This window comes from Oryctolagus cuniculus, chromosome 11 (assembly GCF_051225735.1).
Source record: "Oryctolagus cuniculus isolate XC-2025 breed Fujian yellow rabbit chromosome 11, ASM5122573v1, whole genome shotgun sequence".
Classification (NCBI taxonomy): domain Eukaryota; kingdom Metazoa; phylum Chordata; class Mammalia; order Lagomorpha; family Leporidae; genus Oryctolagus; species Oryctolagus cuniculus.
The window spans coordinates 52,760,026-52,785,084 of NC_142877.1; the positions used below are offsets into that span (position 1 = coordinate 52,760,026).

Below are 25,059 nucleotides of genomic sequence, written 5' to 3' on the forward strand. Positions count from 1 at the left end.
CAGTTGGGAAGCCTAAACCAATTAGCCCTGGGAAACAATGGAAAACTGCGTAGTGTTCAGTTGCTCTCCAAGCACCTGTTGAGCCCCAGCTTGGTGCTGGCATTGCCTCTAAATATAGACAGCATCCTCTTAGGAACCAGGAGTTGAACAGCTAGAACTGAAACAGCTGGGACTGGGGAGGAGGAGCCATACTTTACTGGCCAAAACATCAGCATAGCCCCTGGAGGCTGATTGGGCTCCAGACACTGTGTAGAATGTCTAGAGGGGAAGAAATTTTCATTTGTTGTGCCTTTGGATGTATTCCAGGCAACTGAATTCATTGTACTGTTTTTTACCTGGTTAATTGGTTGGATTGTCCCTGTTTTTCAGATGAGGCTCAGAAGGGTTAAGTAATGTACACAAAGCCAGTTAACAGTGGTCATGGAGGAAGTCTGTGTATACTCTTAAATTGCTGCTTGCAGTTTTCCGCTGTAGAACCACTATATTAAAGCTGGGAACGTCACTCTTTGAGATTCACCTGGCTTGTCTTTTCCAAGTCAGACTGATTATTTGGCTTGCTGCTTTCACTGGAAACTGGAAGGAAAAGCGTGTATTTTTCTGATTTAATTGTCAGGAAGGAGAGTCCATTCTTTATATTAACAGTTATATTGGGGTCAGTTGTTGTGGCATAGTGGGTTAGGTCGCTGCTTAGCCCATCTCAGGGCTGACTCATGTGGTTCGTGTCCCTGCTACTCTGCTTCTGGTGGAGTTTCTGGCTTTGGCCTGGCCCAGCCCTGGCTGTTGCAACCATTTGGTGGGTAAACCGGTGGATGGAAGAGCTCTCTCTCTGTCGTTCTTTTCAAATAAATAAATCTTTTTAAAAAATTATATTAGGGGCTGGTGTTGTGGCGTAGCTGGTAAAGCCGCCTGCATTGCTGGCATCCCATATGGGCACTGGTTCAAGTCCCCACTGGATTGCAGCAATCCAGTTCCCTGTTAATGGCCTGGGAAACACAGTGGAAGATGGCCCAAGTGTTTGTGCCCCTGCCACCCACATAGGAGACCTGGAAGAAGCTCCTGGCTCCTTCTCTCTCTTTTCTAACTCTTTCAAATGAATAAATAAGTAAATTATTTGAAAGAGTTACAGAAGTAATTTCTTTTTTAGATTTATTTATTTATTTGAAAGTCAGGATTACATAGAGAGAGGGAGAGACAGAGAGAGATCTTGTATCCACTGGTTCACTCCCCAAATGGCTGCAACAGCACAGATTGGGCCAGGCTGAAGCCAGGAGCTGGGAACTTCATCCGGGTCTCCCACCACTTGGGCCATTTTCTGCTGCTTTCCCAGGCACATCAACAGGCAGCTGGATTGGAAGTAGAGCAGCCGGGACTCGAACTGGTGCCCATATGGGATGCTGGCGTTGCAGGTGGTGGCTTAACCTGCTGTGCCATAGCACCGGCCCCTAAAATAAACTTCTTTTACTTTTGTTTTTTCATGAGCTTTTGAAGTACCCTTGTATATCTGCAGCAGCATGAAAGTGGCATACCCACCCTTCTTCTATTCTGAAGTCTTTTTTTTTTTTTTTTTTTTTTTTTTTTTTTTGACAGGCAGAGTGGACAGTGAGAGAGAGACAGAGAGAAAGGTCTTCCTTTGCCGTTGGTTCACCCTCCAATGGCCGCCGTGGCCGGCGCGTTGCGGCTGGCGCACCGCACTGATCCGATGGCAGGAGCCAGGAGCCAGGGGCTTTTCCTGGTCTCCCATGGGGTGCAGGGCCCAAGCACCTGGGCCATCCTCCACTGCACTCCCTGGCCACAGCAGAGAGCTGGCCTGGAAGAGGGGCAACCGGGACAGAATCCAGCGCCCCGACCGGGACTAGAACCTGGTGTGCCGGCGCCGCTAGGCGGAGGATTAGCCTAGTGAACTGTGGCGCCGGCCTTTTTTTTTTTTTTTTTTTAATTTATTTGCTAGAGAGAGAGAGAGATGGAAAGAGAGATCTCATCTGCTGGTTTTACTCCCCAAATGTCTTTAATGGAAGCTTGGAGCTGGAATTCAATCCAAGTGTCCCACATGAGTGGAGGGACCCAACTATCTGAGCTATTACCTGCTGCCTCCTGTTAGAATTAGCCAGGAATCGGCCGGCGCCGCGGCTCACTAGGCTAATCCTCCGCCTAGCGGCGCCGGCACACCGGGTTCTAGTCCCGGTTGGGGCGCCGGATTCTGTCCCGGTTGCCCCTCTTCCAGGCCAGCTCTCTGCTGTGGCCCGGGAGTGCAGTGGAGGATGGCCCAGGTGCTTGGGCCCTGCACCCCATGGGAGACCAGGATAAGTACCTGGCTCCTGCCATAGGATCAGCGCAGTGCGCCGGCCGCAGCGACCATTGGAGGGTGAACCAACGGCAAAGGAAGACCTTTCTCTCTGTCTCTCTCTCTCACTGTCCACTCTGCCTGTTAAAAAAAAAAAAAAAAAAAAAAAAAAAAGAATTAGCCAGGAATCTGGCATGCACGTGGAATTTTTTTTTGAAGATAATATTTATTTATTTGAAAGGCAGAGTTACAGAGAGGCAGAGGCAGAGAGAGAGAGAGAGAGGTCTCCCATCTGCTGGTTCACTCCCCAAATGACCATAACTGCTGGAGCTGAGCCAATCTGAAGCCAGGAGCCAGGAGCTTCTTCCAGGTCTCCCACGTGGGTGCAGGGGCCCAAGGACTTGGCCATTCTCTACTGCTTTCCTAGGTGCATTAGCAGGGAGCTGGATCAGAAGTGGAGCAGCTAGGACTTGAACCAGTGCCCATATGGGATGCTGGCACCAGAGGCAGAGGTTTTACCCTCTGTGGCACAGTGCCAGCCCCCTGCACCTGGGGTTTGAACCCAGGTACTTTAATATGGGATATGGGTGTCCCAGTTGGGGGGGTCTTAGCTGCTGTAACAAACTCTGAGCCCTATTCTGAGATCTTGACATTGAAGATAAGTCAGTTGGACTTGAGGCTGACGGTGAAGCATGACTGTTAGAAACACTTCCTACTTCTTTTGGTTTGTTTTAAATATTTATTTTCATTTTATTTGAAAGGCAGAGAGAGAGAGCACGAGCAAGCAGGTGAGCGATAGAGAGAGATCTTCTGTTTACTAGTTCATCCTCTAAATGCTGGCAACATCCAGGGCTAGGTGAGGTGGTATTGAGGAGTGTGGACTTAATCCAGGTCTCCCACAGAGGTGACAGGAACCCAGGTACTTGAGCTGTGTCCTGCTGCCTGTCCTGGTGCACAAAGCAGGAAGCTGAACTTGGGAGCAGAGCCAGGACTAAGTCCAGGCACTCCGACTAGGGGATGTTGTGTCCCCAGTGGTGTCATAACCAAGTGTCAAGTGCCCGTCCCCTCTTCCCACTTTTCTTGAAACGTCTTTGCCACAAAGGTTTGGCTATTAGTTGTTCTTGCTTAGTTAACTTTTTTTTATACTGTGGTAAAATATACATAACAGAAAATTTATCGTTATTTATTCTCTTAACCACTTTTAAATATGCAAATCAGTGGCATTAATTACATTCGTATTGGTGTACAACCATTGCCACCATCCATTTTGGAAACTTTTCAGTTTTCCCAAACTGAAGCTGAGTACCAGCTAAAGAGTAGCCTCTCATTCTTCCTTCCTTCCCAGCTCACACCCTGGCAGCTGCCTTTCTGTTTCTAGTCTGTTATGTGACTACTGTACTTACTTCTTAAGTGAAATCATGGAATTTTTCTTTTTTTAAAGATTGGCTTTATTTATTTGAAAGGCAGAGTGACATACAGAGAGAAACAGAGAGAAAGAGAGAGATATCTTCCATCTGCTTTTTCATTCCCCAGATGACTACGCTGGCCAGTTTGGGCCAGGCTGAAGCCAGGAGCCTGGAACGCCATCCTGTCTTTGGAGCAGCCGGGACTTGAACTGGCACTCTAATACAGGGTGCCCAGCATCAAAGGCTGTGGCTTAACCTGCTGTACCACAATGCTGGCTTCTGGCCACCCATGTGAGAGACCTGGATGGAGTGCCAGGCTCCTGGCTTCAGTCTGGGCCAGGGGAGTGAACCAGTACTCTCTCTATCCTGTCTTTCTCTCTACCTCTGTCACTCTGCCTTTCAATAAAATAAATCTCTTAAAAAAAAAAAGTTTATTTTCATTTACTTGAAAGGCAGAGCATCAGAGAGAGCATACATGAGAGAGCATGCAGCCTTAATTGGCCACTGGTTCACTCCCCAAATCCCCTCAACATCCAGGAGTAGGATAAACAGAAGCCAGGAATTCTTTCTGGTTCTCCCATGTGGGTGGCAGGAGTCCCAACACTTGAGCCATGGTCTGCTGCCTCCCAGGGTGTGTTACTAGGAAGCTGGATCCAGAAGTAGAGCAGCCAGGACTTGAACCTGAGTTCGGATACAGGATACAGGATGTGAATGTCCCACGTGGAGGCTTAAACCCTCCCCCCCCCCCCCAAGCCACAACGCCCGCCCTGGGCCTGATTACTTTTCAGAATGGTGGTGGTATTATGATGTGTTCACATGAAGATACTAACTTGGCCTTATGTATGAGGGACTCTGCTTCTTCTATTGTTAGCAGGACACTTGCAGTAGAAATGATTCAGAAGGAAATGTTTTTCCCAAATATTCATGTATCCAGTGTGGAAGTGTGATACAGAGTATGATACAGTGTGATGCAGAGGTCACTTTGGTCACACATGCCAGTGTGGCAGATCTTAAGAATATCATGTGTGTCTGTGAAAAATTTGTTCATAGTGTAGAGTGTTTTCAGTATCCTCTGCCTTCAATTGAAATTCAGGGTGCTTTTTTCATTTAAAAATATTTAATGTATACTATGAGCTGCTGGCTACTGCTTAACTTCTAGATTCTTTTTTCATTAATTAAAGTTTGTGTGTATGAGTCAGATATGGATATGTCAAGCAGGTGTCAACTGCCAGTAAGTGGACGCAATTCTGAAATGTTTCTAAAGGGTTGGAGCTGCAGACACTTAAGTTGCTGGATATTAAGGATAGCATTTACTATCCATGTTCACATCTACCAAGGCAGCTTGAGGAGTGGATTCCTGGATGGGTCATCTTCTGCATAGATCCTGTAATGACTGCAGGTTTTTGCATCATTCTGCTAGGTCTGGGGATATAGCCAGTAGGTTAAAGGCAACTCCTGCAGCTGTTCCCCTATGACTAATTTATGGTTAGGGACAGATTGGAGGTTTTGCGGGATTTCCAGGGTTTATACAGGGATTCTTACTGATCTAAACCTTAAATAACTACTTTGGATTGCTGGGAAGAAGGAGAATTTTAACATTACTGAATTTGTGGGATGCCTGATTACTAGCTGTGGAGTGTGTGTGTGTTCTGTTTTTTTTTTTTTTTTTTTTTTTTTTTCCAAGATTTATTTTATTTATTTGAAAGGCATTGTTACAGAGGGGCAGAGGCAGAGAGAGGTCTTCTATCCACTGGTTCGCTTCCCAGATGGCTACAACAGCCGGAGCTGTGCTGATCTGGAGCCAGGAGCTTCTCCCACACAGCTGCAAGGGCCCAAGGACTTGGACCATCTTCCACTCCTTTCCCAGGCCATAGCAAAGAGCTGGATTGTAAGTGGAGCAGCTGGGACTCGGACCGGCACCCATATGGGATGCCAGCACTGCAGATGGTGGCATTGCCTGCTATGCCATAGTGCTGGCCCCGTGTGTGTTCTTTAGAATTGGCTAAAGGATATTGGGATTGAGGAGAAGGAGGTTTATGATGGGCCATTATATAAGGCGTCTTCAAAAAGTTTAGGGAAATGTATACTATGAAAAAACTATCCATGGATTTCAAAATGTTTTGCACAAAAGTAAACTTATCTTTTAATTCTGTTATCCACTAACTTTTTGAAATACCCCTATACGATTGTGTCTGAGTGAGGAGAGGTAAGTCAGTGTGTATTCTTGAAGGTACTGCCAATGATAATACTTCTTATTGAGCTGAATAGGACTGAAGAGACCAATTTGTAAAACTGGCAGTCTTTCCTATCTTGAGCACATGTGGTCTGTCCAGCAATAAAAGATTTGTTACTGTTGTCAGGCTCCTTTCATTTGTAGAGCAGTACTTTTCCTTAAATTATCCACTTGGTTTCTGATTATAGCATGTCACTGTGGTTAGCCCATTGCTGGCCTCACTGTCAAATTGATTCGAAACATGGCTTAGTGTTTGGATGATGCGACTCTTCTGTTTTCCTTGTTTGGTTCTCCTCTTTTCTTTTTTTTTTTTAAGATTTATTTTATTTATTTGAAAGACAGAGTTGCAGAGAGAGGTAGAGCCAGAGAGAGGTCTTCCATCTGCTGCTTCACTCCCCAAATGACCACAACGACCAGAGCTGAACAGATCTGAAGCCAGGAGCCAGGAGCTTCCGCTGGGTCTCTGACACAGGTGCAGGGGTCCACGTACTTAGTCCATCTCTCACTGTTTTCCCAGGCTACAGCAGAGAGCTGGATTTGGAGAAGAGCAGCTGGGTCTAGAACCGACACCCATAGGATGCCAGTGCTACAGGCCGTGGCTTTAACCCTCTGTGCCACAGCGCCGGCCCTGGTTCTCCTCTTAGATTTCATAGTAAATTGCCTTCATAACCTACATGCACATTCTGCACAAGGATCTCATCCAAAGAGTCTCCATCATCTTTGGCATAAGCAGTGGCACTTATCTGTAATATAGGATTGTTCCTGAATGGTAGGTTTTACAAAGTCACAACAGAGCAAGGTGAGCCGTTTAACTGAGACCTGAATTTGATGTTTTGTTCTGACTAGTTAGCAGTCAGCACACACTAGGTTTCTTGAAATCATCATTTAATTTGTTGTTGACTGGGGCTGGCGCTGTGGAGTAGTGGGTAAAGCTGCTGCCTGCAGTGCCAGCATCACATATGGCTCCGGCTTAAGTCCTAGCTGCTCCAATTCCGATCCAGCTCTCTGCTATGGCCTGGGAAAGCAGTGGAAGATGGCCCACGTCCTTTAGCCCCTGTACCCATGTGGGAGATCTGGAAGAAGCTCCTGGCTCCTGACTTCTGATCAGCGCAGCTCTGGCTGTTGTGGCTAACTGGGGAGTGAACCAGCGGATGGAAGACCTCTCTCTCTCTCTCTGCCTCTCCTTCTCTCTCTGTGTAGCTCTGACTTTCAAATAAATAAATAAATCTTTTAAAAAAATTTGTTGTTGTTGACAGTGTTTCAAAAAAGAGTTAGATAATCTTTTTTCACCTCTCTAATATTCAAAGGTTGTATTTTATGTAGGAATTTTATTTTATTTTTATTTATTTATTTTTAAACATTTATTTATTTATTTGGAAGTCAGAGTTACACAGAGAGGAGACGCAGAGATAGAGAGAGAGAGAGAGAGAGAGGTCTTCCATCCAATGGCTCACTCTCCAGATGGCCGCAATGGTCAGAGGCGCGCTGATCCAAAGCCAGGAGCCAGGAGCTTCTTCCGGGTCTCCCATGCGGGTGCAGGGGCCCAAGGACTTGGACCATCTTCCACTGCTTTCCCAGGTCCTAGCAGAGAGCTGGATTGGAAGTGGAACAGCTGAGTCTTGAACCGGCACCCATATGGGATGCCGGCACTTCAGGCCAGGGCATTAACCCGTTGCGCCACAGCGCCGGCCTCTATTTTATTTTATTTATTTATTTATTTTGACAGGTAGAGTGGACAGTGAGAGAGAGAGGCAGAGAGAAAGGTCTTCCTTTGCCATTGGTTCACCCTCCAATGGCCGCCGTGGCTGGTGCGCTGCGGCCGGCGCACCGCACCTATCCGAAGGCAGGAGCCAGGTGCTTCTCCTGGTCTCCCATGGGGTGCAGGGCCCAAGCACTTGGGCCATCCTCCACTGCACTCCCGGGCCACAGCAGAGAGCTGGCCTGGAAGAGGGTCAACCGGGACAGAATCCGGTGCCCCAACCGGGACTAGAACCCGGTGTGCCAGCGCCGCAAGGCAGAGGATTAGCCTACTGAGCCGCGGCGCCGGCCTCTATTTTATTTTTAAAGGCAGAGAGACAGAGAGAGAGAGAGGGAGAGAAAGAGATCTTCTATTCATTGGTTCACTCCCCAAATGGCCCCAAAGGCCTAGGCTGGGTGAGGCCAAAGCCAAGAGCCCACATCTCCATCTGGTCTCTCCCTTGGGTGGCCCAAGCACTTCTGCAGCTTTCCCATGTGTGTGAGTAGGGAGCTGGATCAGAAGTGGAGCTTCTGATATGGAATGCTGGCATACCAAGTGGTGGCTTTTAATTGCTGTGCCACAATGCAAACCCTGTTATGTAGGAATTTTAAAAGTTGCTGTTTGACATTTGTTATTAGTCTGAGAGCGCTTAATGCAATGGTGATCCCATGATCCTGTGAATTTGACTATGTAATATTACATAATATAATTTGGGAGAACAAGAAACAAAGCAACCACAATTGTTACTGAAAGTATGTTTGATAATCTAGCCTTATGAAATAGAAGAAGCTCCCCAAAACGGAGGACTATTTGTACCTTTGTCCTGATTACTTACTGCCCGAAATTCTGACATCTCAGTAATATTAAATAGAATTATTATTATTAGTGTTATTTATTTTTTAAAGATTTTATTTATTTATTTTTTAAATATTTTACTTATTTATTTATCTGAGAGGTAGGGTTACAGACAGTGAGAGGGAGAGACAGAGAGAAAGGTCTTCCTTCGTTGGTTCACTCTCCAAATGGCTGCTATGGCCAGAGCTACACCGATCCGAAGCCAGGAGCCAGGAGCTTCTTCCAGGTCTCCCACGTGGGTGCAGGGGCCCAATGACATGGCCCATCCTCCACTGCTTTCCCAGGCCACTGTAGAGAGCTGGACTGGAAGAGGAGCAGCTGGGGACTAGAACCAGCACCCACGTGGGATGCCAGTGCCTCAGACCAGGGCTTTAACCTGCTGTGCCACAGCGCTGGCCCCTATTATTATTATTTTTTAAAAATATTTATTTTAAAGAGTTATACAGAGAGAGGAGAGGTAGAGAGAGAGGGGTCTTTCATCCGCTGGTTCACTCTCCAATTGGCAGCAATGGCTGGAGCTGCACCGATCCGAAGCCAGGAGTTTCTTTTGGGTCTCCCATGTGGGTGCAGGGGCATCTTCCACTGCTTTCCCAGGCCATAGCAGAGAGCTAGATTGTAAGTGGAGTAGCTGGGACTCGAACTGGCGCCAATATGGGAAGCCAGCACTGCAGGTGGTGGCTTTATCTACTACGCCACAGCACTGGCCCCTTAAATAGAATTATATTCAGTTTTTACATGAGTGCATTTTTGCTTGGGTAATAAAGCTGAGAACACATGATCCTTTCACACTCTACTGGCTAATCATTTCCATTGTGTGATAGTCTAAGTATATTATTAACTTTCTTGGCAACTGAAGTTTTTGATGCCTGGAATGGTGTTGGTTATGATCAGGGCCTTACTGATGGTATAGTTGTAATATTGCCAGTATTTTTCTTTAATTTATTGTTAAAATAGAGAAGTTGTATAACATGTTAGTTAATAGCACAAGGCATTAGGTGAACAAATAGAGCTTTGGATCTGCTCTTCTGTCCCCTGCCTCTCGGGTCTTGGTCAGGTTATTTAATTTTTCTGAGCCTATTTTCTGTATCTGTATTGGGTGCTATAGAACCTCCACTATAAAGTTGTCATGACTGTTGGATTTTTTTTTTTTTAAGATTTATTTTATTCATTTGAAAGAGTTAGAGAGAGAGGTAGAGACAGAGAGAGAGGTCTTCCATCCGCTGGTTCACTCCCCAGATGGCTGCAACGGCTGGAGCTGCGCCGATCTGAAGCCAGCACACGGGTGCAGGGGCCTAAGGACTTGGGCCATCTTCTGCTGCTTTCCCAGGACATAGCAGAAAGCTGGATCGGAAGAGGAGCAGCCGGGACTAGAACCGGCGCCCATATGGGATGCCAGCGCTGCAGGTTGGGGCTTTAACCTGCTGCACCACAGCACCGGCCCCTGTTGGATTTTTTTTTTTTTAAGTGAAATTCACATAATATAAAATCAACCACTTCATGTTTGCAACCATCACTATCTGGTTCCAGAACTTTTTCGTCACTCCTGAAATAGACCACATACCCATTGAACATTGACTCCTTGTTCCCACCACCCGCAGTCTGGCAATCACTAGTTTTCTTTGTTTCACTGTGCTCTAGCATGCTTTGGAAATTTTAAATAAATGGAGTCATATAACATATGACTTTTTGAGTCCTGCTTCTTTCCCTGAGCGTACTGTTGAGGTTTATCCTCATTGTAGCATATATCAGAATATCATTTTGTTTTATAGCTGAATACTGTTCCATTGTATGGATAGATCACATTTTATTTACTTTTTATAAGATTTATTTTAGGGAACTGAAGCAACAGGTTAAGCCGTTGTGATGCTGACATCTCACATTCTAGCACCTATTCGAGTCCTGGCTATTCTGCTTCTAATCTGGCTCCCTGCTAATGAGCCCAGGAAAGCAGCCAAAGATGGCCAAGTACTTGGACCCCTGCCACCCATATTGGAGACCTAGATGGAGCTCTAGGCTTCTTGCTTCAGCCTGGCCCAGCTCTGGCTATTGTGGCTATCTTTAAAGAAAAAAAAAGATTGATTTATTTACTTGAAAGGCAGAGTTGCAGAGAGAGAGGGAGAGACAGAGAATCTTTGTCCACTGGTTCACTCCCCTGATGGCCACAACATGGGCTGAGGCCAGGATTCAGGAGCTTCATCCAGATTTCCCACATGGGTGGCAGGAGCCCAAGCTCTTGGGCCATCTTTGGCTGCTTTCCCAGGCCATTAGCAGTGAGCTGGATTGGAAGTGGAGCAGCCAGGACATGAACTGGCGTCCATATGAGATGCCAGTGGTGGCTTAACCTGGCATGCCACAGTGCCATCCCCAAATAAATCTTTAAGAAAACTTATTTGGAAATAATTTTAGACATGCTGAAAAGTAAAGACAGTACAGAAAGCTCCCATATGCTATTCCTTAGCTTTTCCTAATGCTAACATTTTTTATAGCCAAAGTGCATTTATCAGAACTAAGAAATTAACACTGGTGTCATACTTTATCTGGATTTTTCCCACTTTCCCCACTAATGTTCTGAAATTTTCAGAATCCACCGTATCTCTTTAGTCTCCTTCAGTCTATGACAGTTTATCAGTCTTTTCTGTTTCCTTCCTCCCTCCCTCCCTGCTTCCCTTCTTCCCTCCCTCCCTCCCTTCCTCCCTTCTTTCCTTCCTTCCTTTTTTTTTTTTATTAGCTAGATACTTAAATAATATGGGGTGGTGTTTTGTAGGATATTTTTCAGTATGATAGGTTTGTGTGTGTATTTTTTTTTAAATTTTTTTTTTTTTTTTGGACAGGCAGAGTGGATAGTGAGAGAGAGAGAGAGAGAGAGAGAAAGGTCTTCCTTTGCTGTTGGTTCACCCTCCAATGGCCGCCGCAGCCAGCGCACTGCGGCCGACGCACCGCGCTGATCCGATGGCAGGAGCTAGGTACTTCTCCTGGTCTCCCATGGGGTGCAGGGCCCAAGGACTTGGGCCATCCTCCACTGCACTCCCTGGCCACAGCAGAGAGCTGGCCTGGAAGAGGGGCAACCGGGACAGAATCCGGCGCCCTGACCGGGACTAGAACCCGGTGTGCCGACGCCGCAAGGCGGAGGATTAGCCTACTGTGTGTGTGTATTTTAAGATTTATGCCGGTGCCGCAGCTCAATAGGCTAATCCTCTGCCTAGCGGCGCCGGCACACCGGGTTCTAGTCCCGGTCAGGGTGCCAGATTCTGTCCCGGTTGCCCCTCTTCCAGGCCAGCTCTCTGCTGTGGCCTGGGAGTGCAGTGGAGGATGGCCCAAGTGCTTGGACCTGCATCCCATGGGAGACCAGGATAAGCACCTGGCTCCTGGCTTCGGACCAGTGCGGTGTGCCGGCTGCAGTGCGCCTGCCACAGCGGCCATTGGAGGGTGAACCAACAGCAAAGGAAGGCCTTTCTCTCTCTCTCTCTCTCACTGTCCACTCTGCCTGTAAAAAAAAAAAAAAAAAAAAAAGATTTATTTATTTATTTGAAAGTCAGAAGCTGGCACTGTGGCGTAGAGGGTAAGGTTGCTGCCTGCAGTTCAAGTCCTAGCTGCTCCACTTCTGATCCAGCTCTCTGCTATGGCCTGGGAAAGCAGTGGAAGATGGCCCAAGTCCTTGGGCCCCTGTACCCATGTGGGAGATCTGGAAGAAGCTCCTGGCTCCTGGCTTCAGATCAGCTCAGCTCTAGCCATTGTGGCCATCTGGGGAGTGAACCAGTGGAAGAAAGATATCGCTCTCTCTCTCTCTCTCTCTCTCTCTCTGCCTTTCCTCCATCTCTGTGTAAATCTGACTTTCAAAAAATTCTTTAATCTTTAAAAAAATTTTTTTAATCTTAAAAAAAAGCAATTGAGCAATATCTATGTTCAAAACAAGCAAACAAACAAACAAAAAGGGTGACAGGGAGAAAGGGAGAGATTTTCCATCCCCTGGTTCATTCTGCAGTGGTAACATCCAGATCTGGGCCAAGCTGAAGCCAGGAGCCAGAAACTTTCTCCTGATCTCCCACGTGGGTAGTAGGGGCTCAAGTACTTGGGTCATCTTCTGTTGCCTTCCTAGGCACCTTAGCAGGAAGCTCGATCTGAAGCAGAGTGGTTGGTACTTGAACCAGCATGTTGATGTGAAATGCTGGCATCACAAGCAGCAGCCTAACCTGCTCCATGATATCAGTCCCTGATGATAAGTTTGACTGATAACTTTCTCATGATCAGACTGAGATGGTGGATTTTTTTTTTTTTTTTTTTAAGATTTATTTACTTAGTTGAAAGAGTTATATATAGAGAGGGAAAGACACACATACACAGATCTTCTGTCCACTGGTTCTCTTCCCAGATGGTCACTACAGCCAAGGCTAGGCCAGGCTGGAGCTAGGAACCTGGAGCTTCTTCAAGTCTTCCAAGCAGGAACTTAAGTGCTTGGGTCATCTTCCACTGCTTTTCCAGGCACGTTAGCAGGGAGCTGGATTAGAAGTGGAGTAGCTGGGACTTGAACCGACACCTGTATGGGATGCTGGCATGATAGGCGGTAGCATTACCTTCTGTGCCAGAGTGTTGGCCCTGAGATTGTAGATTTTTTTTTGACAGGCAGAGTTAGACAGTGAGAGAGAGAGAGAGAGAGAGAGAAAGGTCTTCCTTTTCCATTGGTTCTCCCCCCACAGATGGCTGCTATGGCCGGCATGCACTGCGCCAATCTGAAGCCAGGAGCCAAGTGCTTCCTCCTGGTCTCCCATGCGGGTGCAGGGCCCAAGCACCTGGGCCATCCTCCACTGCCTTCCTGGGCCACAGCAGAGAGCTGGACTGGAAGAGGAGCAACCGGGACAGAATCCGGCGCCCCAACCAGGAATATAACCCAGAGTGCCAGCGCCGCAGGTGGAGGATTAGCCTAGTGAGCCGCGGCACCAGCCGAGACTGTAGATTTTTAAGAATACCATAGAGGTGATGTTCTCTTTTCAGCCTGTCATATCAGGTACTGAGTGATGTCAATATCCCTTGTGACTGGTTATGTTGACTTTTGATTTTAAGTGTTGTCTGCCAGCTCTCTTCATTGCAGAATTTCTGCTTTTCTTTTTCTTTTTATTGTTTTAAGATTTATTTATTTGAAAGGCAGAATTACAAAGAGTCAGAAGCAGAGAGAGAGAGAGAGGACTCCATCCACTGGTTCACTCTCCAAATGGTCTCAAGGGCTGGAGCTATGCAGATCCAAACAGGAGCCAGGAGCCTCTTCTGGGTCTTCCACACAGGTGCAGGGGCCCAAGGACTTGAGCCATTTTCCACTGCTTTCTCAGGCCACAGCAGAGAGCTGGACTGGAAGTGGAGCAGCCAAGGCATGAACCTGCACCCAAATGGGATGCTGGCACTGCAGGCGTCGGCTTTACCCGCTATACTACAGTGCTGGCTCCTCTACTTTTCTATAATCTATTTCTTTCTTTCTTTTAATATTTTTTATTTATTTGAAAAACAGAGAGAGAGATATTTCTTCCTCTTGTTTACTCCCAAAATAGCCTTAATGGCCGGAGCTGGGCCGATCCAAAGCTAGGAGCCAAGAGCTTCTTCAGGGTCTCCCACATGGTTATAGGGAGCCAAGTACTTGGGCTATCTTCTACTGCTTTCCCAGGTACTTAAGCAGGGAGCTGGATCAGAAGTGGAGCAGTGAGGACTCGAACTGTTGCCCATATGGGATGCTGGTGCTGCAGCATTCCAATCTGTCTTAAAAAGCTAGCTATGAAATCCAGCTCCGCTCCCTGGAGGGAGACGTATCAAAGGATTTATGGGCATATGTTAAAGCCACTATAGTAATTAGTAAATATTTTGTGGAGAGATTTTGAAGCTATGAAAATACAGTGTTTTTCCTTAAAAATTCCACCCATTAATTTTTTTTTTTTGACAGGCAGAGTTAGTGACAGAGAGAGAGAGAGAGAGAGAGAGAGAAAGGTCTTCCTTTTTCTGTTGGTTCACCCCCCAAATGGCTGCTAGGGCTGGCGCGCTGCATCGATCCGAAGCCAGGAGCCAGATGCTTCCTCCTGGTCTCCCATGTGTCCACCCCTTAATTTTAACATTCATCAGTGGATCATACTGTAGCAGTTAACTTGGTGTTCTAATGGTAGTTTCCTATATCTCTTATTATTTCTTTCTTTATTAATTGAAATGATTCTGTAAGGAGAGTTGTATATTCTCCCTCATATAAAATTTTTATTTATTTGCATGACAGAGAGACAGTAGGATACAGAGAAAGTACCCATCTGGTACTCATTCCCTAAATGCCCACAACAGCCAGGGCTGTGCTGGGCTGAAGCTGGGAGCCAGGAACTCAATCCAGGTCTCCCACTGGGGTGGCAGGGGCCTGCTGGCAGTTGGGATTGGGACTAGACCCAGGACAGGAACCCTCGCATTCTGATGTGGGAAGCGGAATGTGAACTTCTAGGCCAAATGTCTGTTTGTCATTTATTTTATGTAGCAGTTTATTTGCATCAATATGGACTAATGGGTATTTATTTTATTCTTTGAGTCATAATGTTTTCTGTTTTGTTGTTCATCAGATTAAAAAAAAGAAAAGCCTACCAATTTGAACTCCTACCAGTAGATAATGAACTTATATGCTCACTAACATTGCCTTAACTGTAAATTAAAACACTTTTCTTTTCCCCGAGTAGATATCAGGCTGAGTTTGGTTTATATGTTTTTGGACTATTTGTATGTTTTTTTTTTTGTTTTTTTTTTTTTGTTTGTTTTTTTTTTTTTTAATTTTTTTGACAGGCAGAGTGGACAGTGAGAGAGAGAGACAGAGAGAAAGGTCTTCCTTTTGCCGTTGGTTCACCTTCCAATGGCCGCCGTGGCCGGCGCGTTGCGGCCGGCGCACCGCGCTGATCCGATGGCAGGAGCCAGGAGCCAGGTGCTTTTCCTGGTCTCCCATGGGGTGCAGGGCCCAAGCACCTGGGCCATCCTCCACTGCACTCCCAGGCCACTGCAGAGAGCTGGCCTGGAAGAGGGGCAACCGGGACAGAATCCGGCACCCCAACCGGGACTAGAACCTGGTGTGCCGGCGCCGCTAGGCGGAGGATTAGCCTAGTGAGCCGCGGCGCCGGCCCTTATTTGTATGTTTTTGATAATTACCTTTTCATATACTTTGACCATTATTTAGTTGTTATTTTTCTTTTGTTTTATAGAAATTTTTTTTATGCTGTTTATTTATTTATTTACTTTTTGACAGGCAGAGTTAGACAATGAGAGAGAGAGAGAGAAAGGTCTTCCTTCTGTTGGTTCACCCCCCAAATGGCCACTATGGCTGGCACGCTGCGCCGATCTGAAGCCAGGAGCCAGGTGCTTCCTCCTGGTCTCCCATGCGGGTGCAGGGCCCAAGTACTCGGGCCATCCTCCACAGCCTTCCCGGGCCACAGCAGAGAGCTGGACTGGAAGAGGAGCAGCCGGGACAGAATCCGGCGCCCTGACCAGGACTAGAACCCGGGGTGCCAGCGCCGTAGGTGGAGGATTAGCCTAGTGAGCTGCAGCGCGGGCCTGTTTAATTTTTTTTAACCTTTAGGCAGATGATATTTTTTCTTGCCTTTTTAAAATTGGGGAGTAGTATGCTTATTGTAAAACAAGTGATAAGTGAAAGTGTCCTAGGTCCTGTGCTGTGGTGTAGTGTAGGCATCTCATATGGGCGCCGGTTTGAGTCCCAGCTCCTCCACTTCCAATCCAGCTCTCTGCTATGGCCTGGGAAAGCAGCCAAAGATGGCCCAAGTCCTTGGGCGCCTGCACCCATGTGGGAGACCTGGGAGAGGCTCCAGGCTCCTGGCTTCAGATGAGTCTAGTTCTGGCCATTGTGGCCATTTGGGGAATGAACCAGTTGATGGAAGACCTCTCTCTCTTCTCTTTCTGCCTCTGCCTCTGCAACTCTACCTTTAAAATAAATAAATAGGCCGGCGCCGCGGCTCACTAGGCTAATCCTCCGCCTAGCGGCGCCGGCACACTGGGTTCTAGTCCCGGTCAGGGCGCCGGATTCTGTCCCGGTTGCCCCTCTTCCAGGCCAGCTCTCTGCTGTGGCCAGGGAGTGCAGTGGAGGATGGCCCAGGTGCTTGGGCAACCTGCACCCCATGGGAGACCAGGAAAAGCACCTGGCTCCTGGCTCCTGCCATCGGATCAGCGCGGTGCGCTGGCTGCGGCGGCCATTGGAGGGTGAACCAACGGCAAAGGAAGACCTTTCTCTCTGTCTCTCTCTCTCTCTCTCACTGTCCACTCTGCCTGTCAAAAAAAATAAATAAAAAAATAAAAAAATCTTTTTTTTTTTTTTTTTTTTAAAGAGAGAAAGTGTTGCCACCCTTCAGTCCCATTCCCTGTACAGGCCAATGGATTGGTATTTTTCTTTCCAGAACTTCTGAATAGGTGTACACATAATTATGTTTGGGTTTGTAGGTGCATACATGTATCTTATATAAATATAAAAGCATATATAAATAGGCTTTTTGATAAAAATAGGATCATATAATATTAGTTTCACAATATTTCCTTTTTTTTTTTTTTAAGATTTATTTATTTGAAAGAATCACAGAGCGAGAGCGAGAGAGAGAGAGAGAAACTCCCATCTGCTGATTCACTCCCCAGTGGCTGCAACTGCCAGGCCTAGGCCCAGACCAGGCCGAAACTAGGAACCTGGAGCTTCTTCCGGGTCTCCCACATGGGTGCAGGGGCCCATGCACTTGGACCATCTTCCACTGCTTTCTCAGGTGTATTAGCAGGGAGTTGGATCGGAAGTGGAGCAACTGGGACTTGAACTGGTACCCAAATGGAATGCTGGTATCACAGGCAGTGGCGTAACCTGTTATATCACAGTGCCAGACTGAAATATTTGCTTTTATCAGTCAATAGAATTCTAATGTGCTGTATATTTGTTTCAGTTTCTTTTTCTCATAGATTATATTGTTCTTTCTTCAGAGACCATAATTTCCCCACCTGTTCTTTTTTTGTGTGACACCACATTAGATGCATTTGCTCATGTCAGAACCCTTTCGTTCATCTTTAACAAAAGTTATTGAGTGCCTACAATGTGCTAGGTGTACAGGAGTGAATTAAGCCTGAAAATTCTTTTTTTTCCCCCAAGATTTGTTTTGTTTAAAAAGTAGAGTTACAGAGAGAGGAGGAGAGGTAAAAATCTTCCATCCCCTGGTTTATTTCCCAAATGGCCACAACATCCAGGGCTGGGCCAGGCCAGAGCCAGAACCCTCCTCCAGGTCTCCCACATGGTTGCAGGGGCCCAAACACTTGTGCTGTCTTCTCCAGCTTTTCCAGGTGCATCAGCAGGAAGTTGGATTGGAAGTGGTGACGGCCCAACTCATTATGCCACAGTGCCAGACCCAGCCTGAAAATCCTTGCCTGAATGCAGCCTACATTCTAGTGGGGAAAGGCAAATTTTAAACAAGACTGAAAAATTTAGTACTTCAGGGTGATAACTAGTATTGTCATACAACAAGAAGAAGCCCAAAATTAAAAAAAAATTATGTAGATAAGAAAGGAAAAGGGGAACTGTGTGAAGATGTAACTGTGTGTGTGTATGTGTGAGAGAGAGAGAGACATAGATACAGATATAGACACATAGCAGAGGCCTTGCTGAGAATGTAATATTTAAGCAAAGATCTAAAAGTCATTTTTGATTCCTTTCTCTTTCTTGTACCCTACATTAATTGTGTTTCCAATTCGTGTTCATTTCATCTTCAATATATATGTCAAACCCATTCATCTAGTAGGTGGATTGGTTTGGCAGTGGGAGTTTGTGAAGGTTCTCTTCTGATTGTTTTAATATTCATAGAGAGTTAGGAAGCAGAATGGTCAGCTGAGAGTGAGCGTAGGGAGAAGGCAATGGAAGTTTGGAGAAAGAAGATGGGAAGTTGTTTTTGGGGAGAGTGGAAGAGTGGCTGCTCTAGAGAAACAACGTATGATTGCCAGTGGCATTAAGGACCCTTTGAGGTTTGCAGTGATGAAATTAAAGTGAGATCAATCATTTTTTTTTTTCTTCCAGCACTTTCAGCTGCAGGAGTGTATGGAGTGTTCTAAGGAGAGAGGAGTTTTGCCAAGGTGGTAGAACAAGGCATGAGGAGTGAAAGGAATGGAAGGTGCATGCAAGGGAGTGATTGTAATATACTGTGGAACTGAACCAGAGAAGAGGGGAGGGAAGACAGGAAGAGGCCAAGAGAAGGTGGAAAGACAGCGGAGTCAGCAGATTGAAAGGCCTTGGTGGGATCAAAAGCTGGTGGAGTCTGTGTACATGAGGACTGAACTACAACGAGGGTAGGTCATTGGCAAGCAGTAGGATACAGGAGTTGAGATTGTGGAGGCACGATCATGGGCTGAGTGGATGAAGGATGAGATCATTGGAGGTGAGAACTTCCAAGAACAGAGACAGGAATTCAGAGAAGTAAGGTGTTGGGAGGATTACCTCTAGAGACCACGCTAAGCCAGGTGGTCACATTGTTGTAGGATCTTTAAGGCAGAACAGTTTTCTAGGGAAGGAGGAGAAAGACTGATCTGGAAGCCTTGTGAGGAACAGGGAGGACACTTGCCTCTCTCCCAGGCCATCAGGGGTGGAGGAAGGTAACTTTTACAACTTTAGGGCTGGGAGGGGAATATGGTGTCAGGAGAACCTGGTTTCACTGAAAGCAGAATGTTGAAGGGAATGTTGAAGATGTTGAACACATAGGTCACTGTGGAAGGGCTTCAGCATTTGGAGAGAGGAGAGTGACACATGGAGAGAGAGCCGGCAATCTGCACAACTTGGAAGAGGAGTACGTGGGAGGTGAGAACCTGGGGATCTGGGCTGTTCTTTTACTTATTTTTTGTAATTTTTGTTTTATCTATTTGAAAGGCAGAGAGACAGAGACATAGAAAGATCTCCCATCTGCTGGTTCAGTCTTCAAACACCCACAGTAGCTGGGTCTGGGCCAGGCCAAGCCAGAAACCAGGAACTCCATCTGGGTCTTCAACATGGGTGCCAGGGACCCAAGTACTTCAGCATCATCTGCTGCCTTCAATGGTGTGCTTTAGCAGGAAGTTGGAATCCAAACAGAGCTGGTCTTGAACCCAGGCACTCCAGTTTGGGATGTGGGTATTCCAAGCATCATCTTAACCCTGTGCCGAATGTCCACCATTGAGGCTTCTTTTCATGGACAGTATAAACAGCTAAGGAACACAAAGAGTTTATGCCGGTGGAGGCATAGGCAGTTGCTAGGGGTGAGATTGTGACTGTTGGGAAGGAAGAAAGGGCATTCTCACTCCAAGTACCTGGATACCTTTCTAAGTATCTATCCATGGTGGGAAGATCTCACTCCAGGTACAAGGACTTTGCTCTTGATGAATTCCATGGACTGTTTGATGGCCATATATATTGTATTTGTTTGAAAGGTAGAGTGACAGAGAGGGAGAAATAGAGGGGAAGAGAGATCTTCCATTTGATGGTTCATGCCCCAAATGACTGCAACAACCAGGGCTGGGCCAGGCTTAAGCCAGGAGCTAGCAATTCCATCTGGGTCTCCCATGTGGGTGGCAGGGGCCCAGATACTTGGGCCATCTGCTGCTTTCCCAAGTGCATTAGCGGGGAGCTGGATCAGAAGCAGAAGAGCCAGGACTCAAACTGTTGCTACAATACAGATTGCTGGCATTGCAGGTAGCAGTATAACCTGTAGTACCACAATGCCAGCCCCAGTGGATACTATCGATGAGGTTTCTTTCGTTACAAGTAAATATTTGTGTCATATACTTTCTCTTAAACCATCTTTTTAATTTTATTATTATTTTATTATTTGAAGGGCAGAGGTACACAGACAAAGAGATTTCCATCCACTGGTTCACTCCCCAAATGGCTGCAACAGCTGGGGCTGGGCCAGGCTGAAGCCAGGAGCCAGGATCATCTTCCGGATCTCCCATGTTTGTGCAAGGACCCAAACACTTGGGTCATCTGCTGCTGCTTCCCCAGGCACATCAGAAGGGAGCTGGAACAGAGCTGGTGCCCATATAGGATACTGGCACTGCAGGCAGCACCTTAACCTGCTATGCCCCAGCACCGGCTCCCGTCCTTTTAATTTTCAACTCTTCTGGCTTCTTTTGTTGTTAAGTGTATGTTAGTTGTACATTGTTGGATTAAAAATATTAATCTGATAGCATGTGTTTTTTTTTTTTTTTTTTTTTTTGACAGGCAGAGTGGATAGTGAGAGAGAGAGACAGAGAGAAAGGTCTTCCTTTTGCCATTGGTTCACCCTCCAATGGCTGCCGCGGCCGGCACGCTGCGGCCAGCGCATCGGGCTGATCCGAAGGCAGGAGCCAGGTGCTTCTCCTGGTCTCCCATGCGGGTGCAGGGCCCAAGCACTTGGGCCATCCTCCACTGCACTCCCGGGCCACAGCAGAGAGCTGGCCTGGAAGAGGGGCAACCGGGACAGAATCCGGTGCCCCGACCGGGACTAGAACCCGGTGTGCCGGCGCCGCTAGGCGGAGGATTAGCCCAGTGAGCCACGGCGCCGCCTAGCATGAGTTTTGATATGTTTACTTTTCTTTCTTTTTTTTCTTTTCTTTTTTTTCTTTTCTTTTCTTTTCTTTTCTCTTCTCTTCTCTTCTCTTCTCTTCTCTTCTCTTCTCTTCTCTTCTCTTCTCTTCTCTTCTCTTCTCTTCTCTTCTCTTTTCTTTTCTTTTCTTTTCTTTTCTTTTCTTTTCTTTTCTTTTCACAGGCAGAGTTAGAGAGAGAGACAGAGAGAAAGGTCTTTCTTTTCCGTTGGTTCACCTCCCAAATGGTTGCTATGGCCGGCGCGTTGCGCCGATCCGAAGCCAGGAGCCAAGTGATTCTTCCTGGTCTCCCATGTGAGTGCAGGGCCCAAGGACCTGGGCCATCCCTCACTGCACTCCCTGGCCACAGCAGAGAGCTGGACTGGAAGAGGAGCAACCGGGACAGAATCCGGCGCCCCAACCGGGACTAGAACCAGGGATGCCAGTGCCACAGGCGGAGGATAAGCCTAGTGAGCTGTGGCGCGGGCCTGATATGTTTACTTTTCATATTTAATGTGATTACTGGTACATGTAGAGTTATTCTGCCATTCTAGTTTGTACTTTTTAAAAATTATTTATTTATTTGAAATGTAGGCTGACAGAGGAAGTGTCAGATCTTCCACCTGCTGGTTCACTCCCTAAGTGTCCACAATGGCTGGGGTTGGTCCAGGCCGAAGCCAGGAGCTTGGAACTCTATCCACATCTGCCCTAGGGGTGGCAGGAGCCACTTGGTCCGTCTTCCGCTGCCTTCCCAGGCCCACTAGTCAGGGAGCTGGATTGGAGGACGAGCAGCCTGGGTTTGAACCCATGCTCCGATTTGGGATGCCGGCATCACACATAGCAGCTTTAATCTGCAGCACCACAGTGCTGTCCTCAGTTAATACTTTTTTTAAAAAAAAGCAGACTGTTTGTTCTCTGTTATGTATATGGAGTTCTTTTTTCTTCCACTGATATTTGAGTTGAACATTTAGTAGTTAACCACCACATTTTTTTAGAAAAAGAGTTAGTTTTATTTATTTGAAAGGCAGAGTGACAGAGGGAGAGATGGAGAGATCTTCCATTCACTGGGTCATTCCCCATTTGGCTGCGACTGTTGGGCCTGAGCCAGGAGCCAAGAATTCCATCCACATCTCCCATGTAGGTGGCAGGGGTTCAATTACTTGGGCCATCTTCTGCTGTCTCCCCAGGTAGATTAGCAGGGAGCTGGATTGGAAGTGGGGCAGCTGGGGTCCTAACTGGTATTCTGATATGGGGTACTAGCATGGGATGCCAGCATCAGAAGCAGCAGCTTAACCTGCTGTATCACAGATCTGGCCCTTAAATGTTAAATATTTACATGTGTACTCACTGAAGTCTGAGATTAATGTCTTTGTCTTTCTGAACAATACAGGAACCTTGGAATGATATAATTCATATTCCTTCTCTCTATTCCAGTATATTTTTGTTTGTATTTTACTGCTACCTTAAATCTTGCTTATTGTGAAATATTTCAAATGTACAGATGAAAATAGAGAATGATATGGAAACTTTTGTGTACTTACTGCAGTGCTTTGTCTCATCTTAATTATTCCAACTTACTTTATGTCTTCTTTCATTGACTTTTTTATTGTAAAAATTTTTAACGTTCCACGCAAGTGGAAAGATTAATATAACAGTCTTCAATGTCCATTCATCTGGCTTTACCAACATTGTTTCCACTCTTAGTATCATTTATCCATCCCACTCTTTTTTTTTTTTTAATTTAAAGATTTATTTATTTCATTTGAAAGCCAGAGTTACAGAGAGACAGAGGCAGAGAGAAAGAGAGGTCTTCCATCCGTTGCCTCACTCCCCAGATGGCCACAACGGTTGGAGCTGGGCTGATCCCAAGCCAGAAGCTTCTTCCGGATCTCCTTCGTGGGTGCAGGGGAACAAGGACTTGGGTCATCTTTTGCTGCTTTTCTAGGCCATAGCGGAGAGCTGGATCAGAAGTGGAGCAGCCGGGTCTCGAACCGGTGCCCATATGGGATGCTGGTGCTGCAGGCTGGGGCTTTAACCCGCAGCACCACAGCACTGATCTCACAGGAGCTCAGTCCTTGTCTCCTGTGTGGGTGGCAGGCATTGAAGGACTTTACTGTCATTTTTTGCTGCCTCCCATGGTGTGCATTACTAGGAAGCTGAGGTGGGGCTGGAGCCGAGGCACTCCAGTATGGTATGTAGGAGTCCCAAGTAGCAGCTTAACCTGCTGTACCACAATGCCTGGCCCTCGTTAGCTGCTTGAACCATTATAAACAATGTGTGGTAGGCCAGCGCTGCGGCTCAGTAGGCTAATCCTCCGCCTTGCGGCACCAGCACACCGGGTTCTAGTCCTGGTCGGGGCGCCGGATTCTGTCCCGGTTGCCCCTCTTCCAGGCCAGCTCTCTGCTGTGGCCCGGGAGTGCAGTGGAGGATGGCCCAGGTGCTTGGGCCCTGCACCCGCATGGGAGACCAGGAGAAGCACCTGGCTCCTGCCATCGGATCAGTGTGGTGCGCTGGCCGCTGCGCGCCAGCTGCGGCGGCCATTGGAGGGTGAACCAATGGCAAAAGGAAGACCTTTCTCTCTGTCTCTCTCTCTCACTGTTCACTCTGCCTGTCAAAAATAAATAAATAAATAAATAAACAATGTGTGGTAAATCTGTGTGACTGCTTGTGCTAATGAATAAGGATAGAGTTTCTAGGTCATAGGTATGAGCGTGTTAAGTTTTGTAAGCTATCACCAGGTTGAATTTGATAGAGATTGTTCCAATTCATATTCTCATTAGTAGCATTTATAAATTCTGTTTACTCTTATACCAACCCTTAATTTTATTGATTTTTTTTTACATTTTATTTGAAAAGCAGAGAGAGTGAGAGCGAGAGCGAGAGAGAGAGAGAGAGATCTTCCTTCTGCTGATTCATTCCCCAAATGGCCCCAACAGCTGGGACTGGGCCAGGTGGAAACCAGAGCTAAGAACTCAGTCTGGTTCTTCCACATAGATAGCAGGAATCCAAGTGCTTGAGCCATCATCTGCCTCCCAGGGTGCAAATTAGCAGGAAGTTAGAACTGGAAATGGAGCTGAGACTCAGAAACAGGCATTTTGGTATGGGAATGTGGGCCACCCAAAGTGGGTCTTAACTGCTGTGCGCAGTGCCTGTCTCTTATTCTTTTTTTTTTTAATTAATTAATTTATTTGAAAGTCAGAGTTACACAGAGAGAGGAGAGGCAGAGAGAGAGGCAGAGGTCTTCTATCCACTGGTTCACTCCCCAGTTGGCCACAACTGTGCCGATCCGAAGCCAGGAGCCAGGAGCTTCTTCCGGGTCTCCCACATGGGTGCAGGGGCCCAAGAACTTGGGCCAATTTCTACTGCTGTCCCAGGCCATAGCAGTGAGCTGGATGGGAAGTGGAGCAGCTGAGACTCGAACTGGCGCCCATATGGGATGGCAGCACTTCAGGCCAGGAAGTTAACCTACTGCGCCACAGCACCAGCCCCTATCCCTTATTCTTTACAACTTCTGATCTTATGTCACACTATTTTATGGTTTATTTTGCATTTTTCCATTGTCTAGTGAGTATACTCCAGTTTTTTTTTCTTAAAGAATTTTATTGGGCAGTAACATAGAGCTGTTGTTCCCAAACTTGGCTGTGCATTTACATAACAGGAGTGTTTTAAGCACACACACACACACATATAAAATCTTGGGGCCTGCCATCTTCTTTTTTGTGTGTGTGAATTTTTTTCCTACTCTAATTTTTTATAGTCATTTAAATTTCCTTAGTTGTGAGTTATTTGCTATCTCCATGGCTTATTTTTCTGTTGAATTGTTTTGTTATTGTTTTTAGTTATTTGCAGGTATATAAATTCTGTATCCTAATCCTTTGCCAGCTATATGCATATTGTAGATATTCTCCTTTCCTCCTTGTTTTTAAAAAACAAGACTCTTTCCTCGTTTTTAAAAAACAATTTCATTTAGGTATAATTGACATAAAATAAA

At 46.5% G+C, this 25,059-nt stretch overlaps 1 protein-coding gene across 12 annotated transcripts in view; it reads left to right on the plus strand.

The window, feature by feature from the left end:
• Positions 1 to 25,059, plus strand: part of SPATS2 (spermatogenesis associated serine rich 2) — a 137,625-nt gene that overhangs the window by 1,961 nt on the left and 110,605 nt on the right. For 2 of the 12 annotated variants that reach the window (XM_070052191.2, XM_089308287.1), the window contains one exon: positions 18,559 to 19,332. The exons of 9 other annotated variants lie outside the window; for them this stretch is intronic. The gene's annotated coding sequence lies outside the window, so the exon portion shown is untranslated. Of the gene's footprint in view, positions 1 to 18,558; positions 19,333 to 19,401; positions 19,638 to 25,059 lie in introns of those variants that run through there. One more of the 12 variants, XM_089308288.1, reaches the window with a different exon arrangement.